Source organism: Vicugna pacos, unplaced genomic scaffold (genome assembly GCF_048564905.1).
Source record: "Vicugna pacos unplaced genomic scaffold, VicPac4 SAC-SAT, whole genome shotgun sequence".
Taxonomy (NCBI): Eukaryota; Metazoa; Chordata; class Mammalia; order Artiodactyla; family Camelidae; genus Vicugna; species Vicugna pacos.
The window spans coordinates 23,473,772-23,489,995 of NW_027328721.1; positions in this window are offsets into that span (position 1 = coordinate 23,473,772).

The window sequence follows — 16,224 nt, forward strand, 5'->3', positions numbered from 1 at the left end:
CCCTGTTCGGGGAACTCCGAGAAATACCTTCCCTGACCTTGGGGAGGCAGCCTCTGACACTGGGATACCCTGCAATCACCCCTAGCATTCCCTGGCACAGAGACATTAGGAAAACCCTCAGGGGAGACGAGCTTTGGCATTCCGTTAGAACTTACGCGCTGCCGACCGTTGGTGGAACCTCCCCAAGCTCAGGATTCCGGAACCATTTTCAGTACGTGGGGGAGCACGAGAGACAACTCCACGCAGCTCTCTTCAGTCACAGCTGTTTCCTGTTCGGGGAAGTCAGAGAAATAACTTCCCTGACCTTGTGGAGGCAGTCTCTGACACTGGGATATCCTGCAATCACCCCTAGCATTCCCTGGCACAGAGACATTAGGAAAACCCTCAGGGGAGATGAGCTTAGGCATTCTGTTAGAACCCACGCGCTGCCGACCGTTGATGGAACCTCCCCACGCTCAGGATTCCGGAGCCGTTGTCAATATGTGCGGGAGCTCGTGAGGCAACTCCACGCAACTCTCTTCAGTCACAGGTGTTCCCTGTTCATGGAAGTCCAAGAAATACATTCCCTGAATTCGGGAGGCAGCCACTGTCACTGGGAATTCCTGCAAACACACCTAGCATTCCCTGGCACAGTGACATTAGGAATACCCTCAGGGGAGACGAGCTTAGGCATTCCGTTATAACCAACTCGCTGCCGACCGTTGATGGAACCTCCCCACCCTCAGAATTCCACAGCCATTTTCAGGGCGTGTGGGAGATCGAGAGACAACTCCACGCAGCTCTCTTCAATCACATGTGTTCCCTGTACGGGGAAGTCCGAGAAATACCTTCCCTGACCTTGGGGAGGCAGCCTCTGACACTGGGATATCCTGCAATCACCCTTAGCATTCCCTGGCACAGAGAAATTAGGAAAACCCTCAGGGGAGACGAGCTTAGGCATTCCGTTAGAACCCACGCGCTGCCGACCGTTGGTGGAACCTCCCCACTCTCAGGATTCCGGAACCATTCTCAGTGCGTGGGGGAGCTCGAGAGACAACTCCACGCTGCTCTCTTCAGTCACAGGTGTTCCCTGTTCCGGGAAGTCCGAGAAATACCTTCTCTGGCCTTGGGGAGGCAGCCTCTGACACTGGGATATCCTGCAATCACCCCTAGCATTCCCTGGAACAGATAAATTAAGAAAAGCCTCAGGGGAGACGAGCTTATGCATTCCGTTAGAACCCACGCGCTGCCGACCATTGGTGGAACCTCCCCACGCTCAGGATCCGGAACCATTGTCAGTGCGTGGGGGAGCTCGAGACAAAAATCCACGCTGCTCTCTTCATTCACAGGTGTTCCCTGTTCGGGGAAGTCCGAGAAATATCTTCCCTGACCTTGGGGAGGCAGCCTCTGACACTGGGATATCCTGCAATCATCCCTAGCATTCCCTGGCACAGAGAAATTAGGAAAACCCTCAGGGGAGACGAGGATAGGAATTCCGTTAGAACCCACGCGCTGCCGACGGTTGGTGGAACCTCCCCACCCTCAGGATTCCGGAATCATTGTCAGTGCGTGGGGGAGCTCGAGAGACAACTCCACGAAGCTCTATTCAGTCACAGGTGTTCCCTGTTCGGGGAAGTCCGAGAAAAACCTTCCCTGACCTTGGGGAGGCAGCCTCTGACACTGGGATATCCTGCAATCACCCCTAGCATTCCCTGGTAGAGACACATTAGGAAAACCCTCAGGGGAGACGAGCTTAGGCATTCTGTTAGAACCCACGCGCTGCCGACCGTTTTTGGAACCACCCCACGCTCAGGATTCCGGAATCATTGTCAGTGCGTGTGGGAGCTCGAGAGACAACTCCACGCAGCTCTCTTCAGTCACAGGTGTTCCCTGTTCGGGGAACTCCGAGAAAAACCTTCCCTAACCTTGGGGAGGCAGCCTCTGACACTGGGATACCGTGCAATCACCCCTAGCATTCCCTGGCACAGAGACATTAGGAAAAACTTCAGGGGAGACGAGCTTTGGCATTCCGTTAGAACTCACGCGCTTCCGACCGTTGGTGGAACCTCCCCACGCTCAGGATTCCGGAACCATTTTCAGTATGTGGGGGAGTTCGAGAGACAACTCCACGCAGCTCTCTTCAGTCACAGCAGTTCCCTGTTCGGGGAAGTCCGAGAAATAACTTCCCTGACCTTGTGGAGGCAGCCTCTGACACTGGGATATCCTGCAATCACCCCTAGCATTCCCTAGCACAAAGACATTAGGAAAACCCTCAGGGGAGATGAGCTTAGGCATTCTGTTAGAACCCACGCGCTGCCGACCGTTGGTGGAACCTCCCCACGCTCAGGATTCCGGAGACATTGTCAATATGTGCGGGAGCTCGTGAGGTAATTCCACGCAGCTCTCTTCAGTCACAGGTTTTCCCTGTACATGGAAGTCCAAGAAATACATTCCCTGAATTTGGGAGGCAGCCACTGTCACTGGGAATTCCTGCAAACACACCTAGCATTCCCTGGCACAGGGACATTAGGAAAAACCTCAGGGGAGACGAGCTTATGCATTCCGTTATAACCAACTCGCTGCCGACCGTTGGTGGAACCTCCCCACCCTCAGAATTCCACAGCCGTTTTCAGTGCGTGTGGGAGATCGAGAGACAACTCCACGCAGCTCTCTTCAGTCACAGGTGTTCCATGTTCGGAGAAGTATTAGAAATAAATTCCCTATCCTTGGGGAGGCAGCCTTTGACACTGGGATTACTTTCAATCAATCCTGGCATTCCCTGGCACAGGGAAATTGGGAAAACCCTCAGCGGAGACGAGCTTAGGCATTCCGTTACAACCCACGCGCATCCGACCGTTGGTTGAACCTCCCCACGCTCAGGATTCCGGAAAAATTGTCAGTGCGTGGGGGAACTCGAGAGACAACTTCACGCTGCTCTCTTCAGTCACAGGTGTTCCCTGTTCGGGGAAGTCCGAGAAATACCTTCCCTGACCTTGGGGAGGCAGCCTCTGACACTGGGATATCCTGCAATCACCCCTAGCATTCCCTGGCACAGAGACATTAGGAAAAACTTCAGGGGAGACGAGGTTAGGCATTCTGTAAGAACCCACGCGCTGCCGACCGTTAGTGGAACCTTGCCACGCTCAAGATTCCGCACCCGTTGTCAGTGCATGGGGGAGCTCGAGAGGCAACTCCACGCAGCTCTCTTCAGTCACAGGTGTTCCCTGTTCGGGGAAGTCCGAGAAATAACTTCACTGAACTTGGACAGGCAGCCTCTGACACTGGGATATCCTGCAATCACCCCTAACATTCCCTGGCACAGAGACATTAGGAAAACACTCAGGGGAGACGAGCTTATGCATTCCGTTAGAACCCACGCGCTGCCGACCGTTGGTGGAACCTCCTCACGCTCAGGATTCCGGAACCATTGTCAGTGCGTGGCGGAGATCGAGAGACAAGTCCACGGAGCTCACTATAGTCACAGGTGTTCTCTGTTCGGGGAAGTCCGAGAAATACGTTCCCTGAACTTGTGGAGGCAGCCTCAGACACTGGGATATCCTGCAATCACCCCTTGCATTCCCTGGCACAGAGATATTATGAAAACACTCAGGGGAGACGAGATTATGCATTCCGTTAGAACCCACGCGCTGCCGACCGTTGGTGGAACCTCCCCACGCTCAGGATTCCGGAACAATTGTCAGTGCGTGGGGGAGCTCGAGAGACAACTCCATGCAGCTCTCTTCAGTCACAGGTGGTCCCTGTCCGAGGAAGTCCGAGAAATACCTTCCCTGACCATGGGGAGGCAGCCATTGTCACTGGGATATCCTGAAAAGCCCCCTAGCACTCCCTGGCTCAGAGAGAATAGGAAAACCCTCAGGGGAGACGAGATTAGGCATTCCGTTATAACCCACGCACTGCCGACCTTTGGTGGAACCTCCCCACGCTCAGGATTCCGGAACAATTGTCAGTGCGTGGGGGAGCTCGAGAGACAACTCCACGCAGCTGTGTTCAGTCACATGTGTTCCCTGTTCGGGGAAGTCCGAGAAATAACTTCCCTGACCATGGGGAGGCAGCCTCTGTCACTGGGATATCCTGCAAACCCCCCTAGCATTCCCTGGCACAGAGACATTAGGAAAAGCCTCACGGGAGAAGAGCTTAGGCATTCCGTTAGAACCCACGCGCTGCCGACAGTTGGTGGAACCTCCCCACGCTCAGGATTCCGGAACCATTGTCAGTGCGTGGGGGAGCTCGAGAGACATCTCCACGCAGCTCTCTTCAGTCACAGGTGTTCCCTTACGGGGAAGTCCGAGAAATAACTTCCCTGAACTTGGGGAGGCAGCCTCTTTCACTGGGATACCCTGCAAACCCCCATAGCATTCCCTGGCACAGAGACATTAGGAAAAGCCTCAGGGGAGACGAGCTTAGGCATTCCGTTAGAACCCAAGCGCTGCCGACCGTTGGTGGAACCTCCCCACGCTCAGGATTCCGGAGCCATTGTCAGTGCGTGGGGGAGCACGAGAGACAACTCCACGCGGCTCTCTTCAGTCACAGGTGTTCCCTGTTCGGGGAACTCCGAGAAATACCTTCCCTGACCTTGGGGTGGCAGCCTCTGTCACTGGGATATCCTGCAAACCCCCTAGCATTCCCTGGCACATTGACATTAGGAAAAATCTCAGGGGAGACGAGTTTAGGAATTCTGTTAGAACGCACGCGCTGCCGACCGTTGGTGGAACCTCCCCACGCTCAGGATTCCGTAACCATTGTCCGTGCGTTGGGGAGCTCGAGAGACAACTCCACGCAGCTCTCTTCAGTCACAGGTGTTCCCAGTTCGGGGAAGACCGAGAAATACATTCCCTGACCTTGGGGAGGCAGCCTCTTTCACTGGGATATCCTGCAATCCCCCCTAGCATTCCCTGGCACAGAGACATTAGGAAAACCCTCAGGGGAAACGAGCTTAGGCATTCCGTTTGAACCCATGCGCTGTCGACCTTTGGTGGAACCTCCCCTCGCTCAGGATTCCGGAACCATTGTCAGAGCGTGTGGGATCTCGAGAGGCAACTCCACGCAGCTCTCTACAGTCACAGGTGTTCCCTGTTCGGGGAAGTCCGAGAAATAACTTCCCTGACCTTGGCGAGGCAGCCTTTGCCACTGGGATACCCTGCAAACACCCCTAGCATTACCTGGCACAGAGACATTAGGAAAACACTCACGGGAGTCGAGCTTAGGCTTTCCGTTAGAACCCACGCGCTGCCGACCGTTGGTGGAACCTCCCCACGCTCAGGATTCCGGAAACATTGTCAGTGCGTGGGGGAGCTCGAGAGACAACTCCACGCAGCTCTCTTCAGTCACAGGTGTTCCCTGTTCGGGGAAGTACGAGAATTACCTTCCCTGACCTTGGGGAGGCAACCTCTGTCACTGGGATATCCTGCAAACACCCCTAGCATGCCCTGGCACAGAGACATTAGGAAAATCCTCAGGGGAGACGAGCTTAGGCATTCCGTTAGAACCCACGCGCTGCCGACCGATGGTGGAACCTCCCCACGCTCAGGTTTCCGGAACCATTGTCAGTGCGTGGGGGAGCTCGAGAGAAAACTCCACGCAGCTCTCTTCAGTCACAGGTGTTCCCTGTTCGGGGAAGGCCGCGAAATACCTTCCCTGACCTTGGGGAGGCAGCCTCTGTCACTGGGATATCCTGCAAACCCCCCTAGCATTCCCTGGCACAGAGAAATTAGGAAAACCCTCAGGGGAGACGAGTTTATGCATTCCGTTAGAACCCACGCGCTGCCGACCGTTGGTGGAACCTCCCCACGTTCAGGATTCCGGAAACATTGTCAGTGCGTGGGGGACCTCGAGAGACAACTCCACGCAGCTCTCTTCAGTCACAGGTGTTCCCTGTTCGGTTAAGTCCGAGAAATACCTTCCCTGATTTTGGGGAGGCAGCCTCGGTCACTGGGATATCCTGCAAACCCCCCTAGCATTCACTGGCACAGAGACATTAGGAAAATCCTCAGGGGAGACGAGCTTTGGGATTCTGCTAGAATCCACGCTCTGCCGACCGTTGATGGAACCTCCCCACGCTCAAGATTCCGGAACCATTGTCAGTGCGTTGGGGAGCTCGAGAGACAACTCCACGCAGCTCTCTTCAGTCACAGGTGTTCCCTGTTCGGGGAAGTCAGAGAAATACCTTCCCTGTACTTGGGGAAGCAGCCTCTGTCACTGGGATATCCTGCAAACACCCCTAGCATTCCCTGGCACAGAGACATTTGGAAAACCCTCAGGGGAGACGAGCTTATGCATTCCGTTAGAACCCACGCGCTGCCGACCGTTGGTGGAACCTCCCCACGCTCAGGATTCCGGAAACATTTTCAGTGCGTGGGGGAGCTCGAGAGACAACTCCACGCAGCTCTCTTCAGTCACAGGTGTTCCCTGTTCGGGGAAGTCCGAGAAATAACTTCCCTGACTTTAGGGAGGCAGCCTCTGTCACTGGGATATCCTGCAAACCCCCCTAGCATTCCCTGGCAAAGAGACATAAGGAAAAACCTCAGGGGAGACGAGCATCTGCATTCCGTTAGACCTCACGCGCTGCCGACGGTTGGTGGAACCTCCCCACGCTCAGGATTCCGGAACCATTGTCAGTGCGTCGGGAAGCTCGCGAAAACCTCCACGCAGTTCTCCACAGTCACAGGTGTTCCCTGTTCGGGGAAGTCCGAGAAATACATTACCTGACCTTGGGAAAACAGCCTCTGTCACTGGGATATCCTGCAAACACCCCTAGCATTCCCTGGCACAGAGAAATTAGGAAAACCCTCAGGGGAGACGAGCTTAGGCATTCCGTTAGAACCCACGCGCTGCCGACCGATGGTGGAACCTCCCCACGCTCAGGTTTCCGGAACCATTGTCAGTGCGTGGGGGAGCTCGAGAGACAACTCCACGCAGCTCTCTACAGTCACAGGTGTTCCTGTTCGGGGAAGTCCGAGAAATAACTTCCCTGACCTTGGCGAGGCAGCCTTTGCCACTGGGATACCCTGCAAACACCCCTAGCATTACCTGGCACAGAGACATTAGGAAAACACTCACGGGAGTCGAGCTTAGGCTTTCCGTTAGAACCCACGCGCTGCCGACCGTTGGTGGAACCTCCCCACGCTCAGGATTCCGGGAACATTGTCAGTGCGTGGCGGAGCTCGAGAGACAACTCCACGCAGCTCTCTTCAGTCACAGGTGTTCCCTGTTCGGGGAAGTACGAGAATTACCTTCCCTGACCTTGGGGAGGCAGCCTCTGTCACTGGGATATTATGTAACCCCCCCTAGCATTCCCTGGCACAGAGACATTAGGAAAACACTCAGGGGAAACGAGCTTAGGCATTCCGTTAGTACCCACGGGCTGCCGACCGTTGGAGGAACCTCCCCACTCTCAGGATTCCGAAAAAATTGTCAGTGCGTGGGGGAGCTCGAGAGACAACTCCACGCAGCTCTCTTCAGTCACAGGTGTTCCCTGTAAAGGGAAGTCCGAGAAATACCTTCCCTGACCTTGGGGAGGCAGCCTCTTTCACTGGGATATCCTGCAAACCCCCCTAGCATTCCCTGGCACAGAGACATAGGAAAACCCTCAGGGGAGACGAGCTTAGGCATTCCGTTAGAACCCACGCGCTGCCGACCGTTGGTGGAACCTCCCCACGCTCAGGATTCCGGAAACATTGTCAGTGCGTGGGGGAGCTCGAGAGACAACTCCACGAAGCTCTCTTCAGTCACAGGTGTTCCCTATTCGGGGAAGTCCGAGAATTACCTTCCCTGAACTTGGGGAGGCAGCCTCTGTCACTGGGATATCCTGCAAACCCCCCTAGCATTCCCTGGCACAGAAACATTAGGAAAACGCTCAGGGGAGAAGAGCTTAGGCATTCCGTTAGAACCCACGCGCTACCGACCGTTGGTGGAACCTCCCCACGCTCAGGATTCCGGAACCATATTCAGTGCGTGGGTTAGCTCGAGGACAACTCCACGCAGCTCTCTTCAGTCACAGGTGTTCCGTGTTCGGGGAAGTCCGAGAAATACCTTCCCTGACCTTGGGGAGGCAGCCTCTGTCACTGGGATAACCTGCAAACCCACCTAGCATTCCCTGGCACAGAGACATTAGGAAAACACTCAGGGGAGAAGAGCTTACGTATTCCGTTAGAACCCACGCGCTGCCGACCTTTGGTGGAACCTCCCCACGCTCAGGATTCTGGAAATATTGTCAGTGCGTGGGGGAGCTCGAGAGACAACTCCAAGCAGCTCTCTTCAGTCACAGGTGTTCCCTGTTCGGGGAAGTCCGAGAAATACCTTCCCAGACCTTGGGGAGGCAGCCTCTGTCACTGGGATATCCTGCAAACCCCCCTAGCATTCCCTGGCACAGAGACATTAGTAAAACCCTCAGGAGAGACGAGCTTAGGCATTCCGTTAGTACCCACGCGCTGCTGACCGTTGGTGGAACCTACCCAAGCTCAGGATTCCGGAAACATTGTCAGTGCGTGGGGGAGCCCCAGAGACAACTCGACCCAGCTCTCTTCAGTCACAGGTGTTCCCTGTTCGGGGAAGCCCGAGAAATACCTTCCCTGACCTTGGGGAGGCAGCCTCTGTCAATGGGATAACCTGCAAACACCCCTAGCATTCCCTGGCACAGTGATATTAGGAAAACCCTCAGGGGACACGAGCTTAGGCATTCCGTTTGAATCCACGCGCTGCCGACCGTTGGTGGAACCTCCCCACGCTCAGGATTCCGGAACCATTGTTACTGCGTGTGGGAGCTCGAGAGACAACTCCACGCAGCTCTCTTCAGTCACAGGTGTTCCCTGTTCGGGGAAGTCCGAGAAATACCTTCCCTGACGTTGGGGAGGCAGCCTCTGTCACTGGGATATCCTGCAAACCCCCCTAGCATTCCCTGGCACAGAGACATTAGGAAAACCCTCAGGGGAGACGAGCTTAGGCATTCCGTTAGAACCCACGCGCTGCCGACCCTTGGTGGAACCTCCCCACGCTCAGGATTCCGGAACCATTGTCAGTGCGTGGGGAATCTCGAGAGACAACTCCACGCAGCTCTCTTCAGTCACAGGTGTTCCCTGTTCGGGGAAGTCCGAGAAATACCTTCCCTGACCTTGGGGAGGCATACTCTGTCACTGGGATATCCTGCAAACCCCCCTAGCATTCCCTGGCACAGAGACATTAGGAAAACCCTCAGGGGTGACGAGCTTATGCTTTCCGTTAGAACCAACGCGCTGCCGACCGTTGGTGGAACCTCCCTACGCTCAGGATTCCGGAACCGTTGTCAGTGCGTGGGGGAGCTCGAGAGACAACTCCACGCAGCTCTCTTCAGTCACAGGTGTTCCCTGTTTGGGGAAGTCCAAGAAATAACTTCCCTGACTTGGGGAGGCAGCCTGTGTCACTGGGATATCCTGCAAACCCCCCTAGCATTCCCTGACACAGAGACATTAGGAAGATCCTCAGGGGAGACGAGCTTAGGCATTCCGTTAGAACCCACGCGCTGCCGACCGTTGGTGGAACCTCCCCAAGCTCAGGATTCCGGAACCATTGTCAGTGCGTGGGGGAGATCGAGAGACAACTCCACGCAGCTCTCTTCATTCACATGTGTTCCCTGTTCGGGGAAGTCCGAGAAATACCTTCCCTGACTTTGGGGAGGCAGCCTCTTTCACTGGGATATCCTGCAAAGCCCCCTAGCATTCCCTGGCACAGAGACATAGGAAAACCCTCAGGGGAGACGAGTTTAGGCATTCCGTTAGAACCCACGCGCTGCCGACCGTTGGTGGAACCTCCCCACGCTCAGGATTCTGGAACCATTGTCAGTGCGTGGAGGAGCTCGAGAGACAACTCCACGCAGCTCTCTTCAGTCACAAGTGTTCCCTGTTCGGGGAAGTCCGAGAAATATATTCCCTGACTTTGGGGAGGCAGCCTCTGACACTGGGATATCCTGAAATCACCCCTAGCATTCCCTGCCACAGAGACTTTAGGAAAAGCCTCAGGGGAGACAAGCTTAGGCATTCCGTTAGAACCCTCGCGCTGCCGACCGTTGGTGCAACCTCCCCACGCTCAGGATTCCGGAACAATTGTCAGTGCGTGGGGGAACTCGAGAGACAACTCCACGCAGCTCTCTTCAGTCACAGGTGTTCCCTGTTCGGGGAAGTCCGAGAAATATCTTCCCTGACCTTGGGGAGTAAGCCTCTGACACTGGGATATCCTGCAATCACCCCTAGCATTCCCTGGCAAAGAGATATTAGGAAAGCTCTCAGGGGAGACGAGCTTAGGAACTCCGTTAGAACCCACACGCTGCCGACATTTGGTGGAACCTCACCACACTCAGGATTCCGGAATAATTGCCAGGGCGTGGGGGATCTCGAGAGACAACTCCACGCAGCTCTCTTCAGTCACAGGTGTTCCCTGTTCGGGGAAGTCCGAGAAATAACTTCCCTGATCATGGGGAGGCAGCCTCTGACACTGGGATATCCTGCAATCTCCCCTAGCATTCCCTGGCACAGAGACATTAGGAAAACACTCAGGGGAGACGAGCTTAGGCATTCCGAAAGAACCCACGCGCTGCCGACCGTTGGTGGAACCTCCCCACGCTCAGGATTCCGGAAACATTGTCAGTGCGTGGGGGAGCTCAAGAGACAACTCCACGCAGCTCTCTTCAGTCACAGGTGTTCCCTGTTCGGGGAAGTCCAAGAAATACCTTCCCTGACGTTGGGGAGGCAGCTTCTGACACTGGGATATCCTGCAATCACCCCTAGCATTCCCTGGCACAGAGATATTAGGAAAAGCCTCAGGGGAGACGAGCTTAGGCATTCCGTTAGAACCCACGCCCTGTCGACCGTTGGTGGAACCTCTTCACGCTCAGGATTCCGGAAACATTGTCAGTGCGTGGGGGAGCTCGAGAGACAACTCCACGCAGCTCTCTTCAGTCACAGGTGTTCCCTGTCCGGGGAAGTCCGAGAAATACTTTCCCTGAACTTGGGGAGGCAGCCTCTGAAACTGGGATATCCTGCAATCACCCCTAGCATTGCGTGACAGAGAGACATTAGGAAAACCCTCAGGGGAGACGAGCTTAGGCATTCTGTTAGAACCCATGCGCTGCCGACCGTTGTTGGAACTTCCTCACGCTCAGGATTCCGGAACCATTGTCAGTGCGTGGGGGAGCTCGAGAGACATCTCCACGCAGCTCTCTTAAGTCACAGGTGTTCCCTGTTCGGGGAAGTCCGAGAAAAAACTTCCCTGTCCTTGGGGAGGCAGCCTCTGACACTGGGATATCCTGCAATCACCCCTAGCATTCCCTGCCACAGAGACTTTAGGAAAAGCCTCAGGGGAGACAAGCTTAGGCATTCCGTTAGAACCCTCGCGCTGCCGACCGTTGGTGGAACCTCCCCACGCTCAGGATTCCGGAACAATTGTCAGTGCGTGGGGGAACTCGAGAGACAACTCCACGCAGCTCTCTTCAGTCACAGGTGTTCCCTGTTCGGGGAAGTCCGAGAAATATCTTCCCTGACCTTGGGGAGTAAGCCTCTGACACTGGGATATCCTGCAATCACCCCTAGCATTCCATGGCAAAGAGATATTAGGAAAACCCTCAGGGAAGACGAGCTTAGGAACTCCGTTAGAACCCACGCGCTGCCGACATTTGGTGGAACCTCACCACACTCAGGATTCCGGAATAATTGCCAGGGCGTGGGGGATCTCGAGAGACAACTCCACGCAGCTCTCTTCAGTCACAGGTGTTCCCTGTTCGGGGAAGTCCGAGAAATAACTTCCCTGACCATGGGGAGGCAGCCTCTGACACTGGGATATCCTGCAATCACCCCTAGCATTCCCTGGCACAGAGACATTAGGAAAACACTCAGGGGAGACGAGCTTAGGCATTCCGAAAAAACCCACGCGCTGCCGACCGTTGGTGGAACCTCCCCACGCTCAGGATTCCGGAAACATTGTCAGTGCGTGGGGGAGCTCAAGAGACAACTCCACGCAGCTCTCTTCAGTCACAGGTGTTCCCTGTTCGGGGAAGTCCAAGAAATACCTTCCCTGACGTTGGGGAGGCAGCTTCTGACACTGGGATATCCTGCAATCACCCCTAGCATTCCCTGGCACAGAGATATTAGGAAAAGCCTCAGGGGAGACGAGCTTAGGCATTCCGTTAGAACCCACGCCCTGTCGACCGTTGGTGGAACCTCTTCACGCTCAGGATTCCGGAAACATTGTCAGTGCGTGGGGGAGCTCGAGAGACAACTCCACGCAGCTCTCTTCAGTCACAGGTGTTCCCTGTTCGGGGAAGTCCGAGAAATACTTTCCCTGACCTTGGGGAGGCAGCCTCTGAAACTGGGATATCCTGCAATCACCCCTAGCATTGCGTGACAGAGAGACATTAGGAAAACCCTCAGGGGAGACGAGCTTAGGCATTCTGTTAGAACCCATGCGCTGCCGACCGTTGTTGGAACCTCCTCACGCTCAGGATTCCGGAACCATTGTCAGTGCGTGGGGGAGCTTGAGAGACATCTCCACGCAGCTCTCTTAAGTCACAGGTGTTCCCTGTTCGGGGAAGTCCGAGAAAAAACTTCCCTGTCCTTGGGGAGGCAGCCTCTGACACTGGGATATCCTGCAATCACCCCTAGCATTCCCTGGCACAGAGACATTAGGAAAAACCTCAGGGGAGACGAGCTTAGGCATTCCGTTAGAACCCACGCGCTGCCGACCGTTGGTGGAACTTCCCCACGCTCAGGATTCCGGAAAAATTATCAGTACGTGGGGGATCTCGAGAGACAACTCCACGCAGCTCTCTTCAGTCACAGGTGTTCCCTGTTCCGGGAAGTCCGAGAAATATCTTCCCTGACCTTGGGGAGGCAGCCTCGGTCACTGGTATATCCTGCAATCACCCCTAGCATTCCCTGGCACAGAGACATTAGGAAAAACCTCATGGGATACGAGCTTAGGCATTCCGTTAGAACCCACGCGTTGCCGACCGTTGGTGGAACCTCCCCACGCTCAGGATTCCGGAACCATTGTCATTGCGTGGGGGAGCTCTAGAGACAACTCCACGCAGCTCTCTTCAGTCACAGGTGTTCCCTGTTCGGGGAAGCCCGAGAAATAAATTCCCTGACCTTGGGGAGGCCACCACTGACACTGGGATATCCTTCAATCACCTCTAGCATTCCCTGGCACAGAGATATTAGGAAAATCCTCTGGGGAGACGAGCTTAGGAACTCCGTTCGAACCCACGAGCTGTCGACGTTTGGTGGAACCTCCCCACGCTCAGGATTCCGGAACCATTGTCAGTGCGTGGGGGAGCTCGAGAGACAACTCCACGCAGCTCTCTTCAGTCACAGGTGTTCCCTGTTCGGGGAAGTCCGAGAAATTACTTCCCTGACCTTGGGGAGGCAGCCTCTGACACTGGGATATCTTGCAATCACCCCTAGCATTCCCTTTCACAGAGACATTAGGAAAATCCTCAGGGGAGACGAGCTTAGGCATTCCGTTAGAACCCTTGCACTGCCGAACGTTGGTGGAACCTCCCCATGCTCAGGATTCCGGAACCATTGTCATTGGGTGGGTGAGCTCTAGAGACAACTCCACGCAGCTCTCTTCAGTCACAGGTTTTCCTTGTTCGGGGAAGTCCGAGAAATAATTTCCCTGACCTTGGGGAGGCAGCCTCTGACACTGGGATATCCTGCAATCACCCCTAGCATTCTCTGGCACAGAGATATTAGGAAAACCCTCAGGGGAGACTAGCTAAGGCATTCCGTTAGAACCTACGTTCTGCCGACTGTTGGTGGAACCTCCCCACGCTCAGGATTCCGGAATCATTGTCAGTGCGTGGGGGAGCTGGAGAGACAACTCCACGAAGCTCTCTTCAGTCACAGGTGTTCCCTGTTCGGGGAAGTCCGAGAAATAACTTCCCTGACCTTGGGGAGGCAGCCTCTGACACTGGGATATCCTGCAATCGCACCTAGCATTCCCTGGCACAGAGACATTAGGAAAAACCTCAGGGGAGATGAGCTTAGGCATTCCGTTAGAACCCACGCGTTGCCGACCGAAGGTGGAACCTCCCCACGCTCAGGATTCCGGAACCATTGTCAGTACGTGGGGGAGCTCGAGAGACAACTCCACGCAGCTCTCTTCAGTCACAGGTTTTCCCTGTTCCGGGAAGTCCGAGAAATAGCTTCCCTGACCTTGGGGAGGCAGCCTCTGTCACTGGAATATCCTGCAATCACCCCTAGAATTCCCTGTTACAGACATATTAGGAAAACCCTCAGGGGAGACGAGCTTAGGCCCTCCGTTAAAACCCACGCGCTGCCGACAGTTGTTGGAACCTCCCCACGGTCAGGATACCGGGACCATTGTCAGTGCCTGGGGGAGCTCGAGAGATAACTCCACGCAGCTCTCTTCAGTCACAGGTGTTCCCTGTTCGGGGAAGTCCGAGAAATAACTTCCCTGACCTTGGGGAGGCAGCCTCTGACACTGGGATATCCTGCAATCACCCCTAGCATTCCCTGGCACAGAGACATTAGGAAAACCCTCAGGGGAGACGAGCTTAGGCATTCCGAAAGAACCCACGCGCTGCCGACAGTTAGTGGAACCTCCCCACGCTCAGGATTCCGGAAACATTGTCAGTGCGTGGGGGAGCTCGAGAGACAACTCCACAGCTCTCTTCAGTCACAGGTGTTCCCTGTTCGGGTAAGTCCGAGAAATATCTTCCCTGACGTTGGGGAGGCAGCCTCTGACACTGGGATATCCTGCAAACCCCCCTAGCATTCCCTGGCACAGAGATATTAGGAAAACCCTCAGGGGAGACGAGCTTAGGCATTCCGTTAGAACCCACGCGCTGCCGACCCTTGGTGGAACCTCCCCACGCTCAGGATTCCGGAACCATTGTCAGTGCGTGGGGAATCTCGAGAGACAACTCCACGCAGCTCTCTTCAGTCACAGGTGTTCCCTGTTCGGGGAAGTCCGAGAAATACCTTCCCTGACCTTGGGGAGGCATACTCTGTCACTGGGATATCCTGCAAACCCCCCTAGCATTCCCTGGCACAGAGACATTAGGAAAACCCTCAGGGGTGACGAGCTTAGGCTTTCCGTTAGAACCAACGCGCTGCCGACCGTTGGTGGAACCTCCCTACGCTCAGGATTCCGGAACCGTTGTCAGTGCGTGGGGGAGCTCGAGAGACAACTCCACGCAGCTCTCTTCAGTCACAGGTGTTCCCTGTTTGGGGAAGTCCAAGAAATAACTTCCCTGACTTGGGGAGGCAGCCTGTGTCACTGGGATATCCTGCAAACCCCCCTAGCATTCCCTGACACAGAGACATTAGGAAGATCCTCAGGGGAGACGAGCTTAGGCATTCCGTTAGAACCCACGCGCTGCCGACCGTTGGTGGAACCTCCCCAAGCTCAGGATTCCGGAACCATTGTCAGTGCGTGGGGGAGATCGAGAGACAACTCCACGCAGCTCTCTTCATTCACATGTGTTCCCTGTTCGGGGAAGTCCGAGAAATACCTTCCCTGAATTTGGGGAGGCAGCCTCTTTCACTGGGATATCCTGCAAAGCCCCCTAGCATTCCCTGGCACAGAGACATAGGAAAACCCTCAGGGGAGACGAGTTTAGGCATTCCGTTAGAACCCACGCGCTGCCGACCGTTGGTGGAACCTCCCCACGCTCAGGATTCTGGAACCATTGTCAGTGCGTGGAGGAGCTCGAGAGACAACTCCACGCAGCTCTCTTCAGTCACAAGGGTTCCCTGTTCGGGGAAGTCCGAGAAATATATTCCCTGACTTTGGGGAGGCAGCCTCTGACACTGGGATATCCTGAAATCACCCCTAGCATTCCCTGCCACAGAGACTTTAGGAAAAGCCTCAGGGGAGACAAGCTTAGGCATTCCGTTAGAACCCTCGCGCTGCCGACCGTTGGTGCAACCTCCCCACGCTCAGGATTCCGGAACAATTGTCAGTGCGTGGGGGAACTCGAGAGACAACTCCACGCAGCTCTCTTCAGTCACAGGTGTTCCCTGTTCGGGGAAGTCCGAGAAATATCTTCCCTGACCTTGGGGAGTAAGCCTCTGACACTGGGATATCCTGCAATCACCCCTAGCATTCCCTGGCAAAGAGATATTAGGAAAGCTCTCAGGGGAGACGAGCTTAGGAACTCCGTTAGAACCCACACGCTGCCGACATTTGGTGGAACCTCACCACACTCAGGATTCCGGAATAATTGCCAGGGCGTGG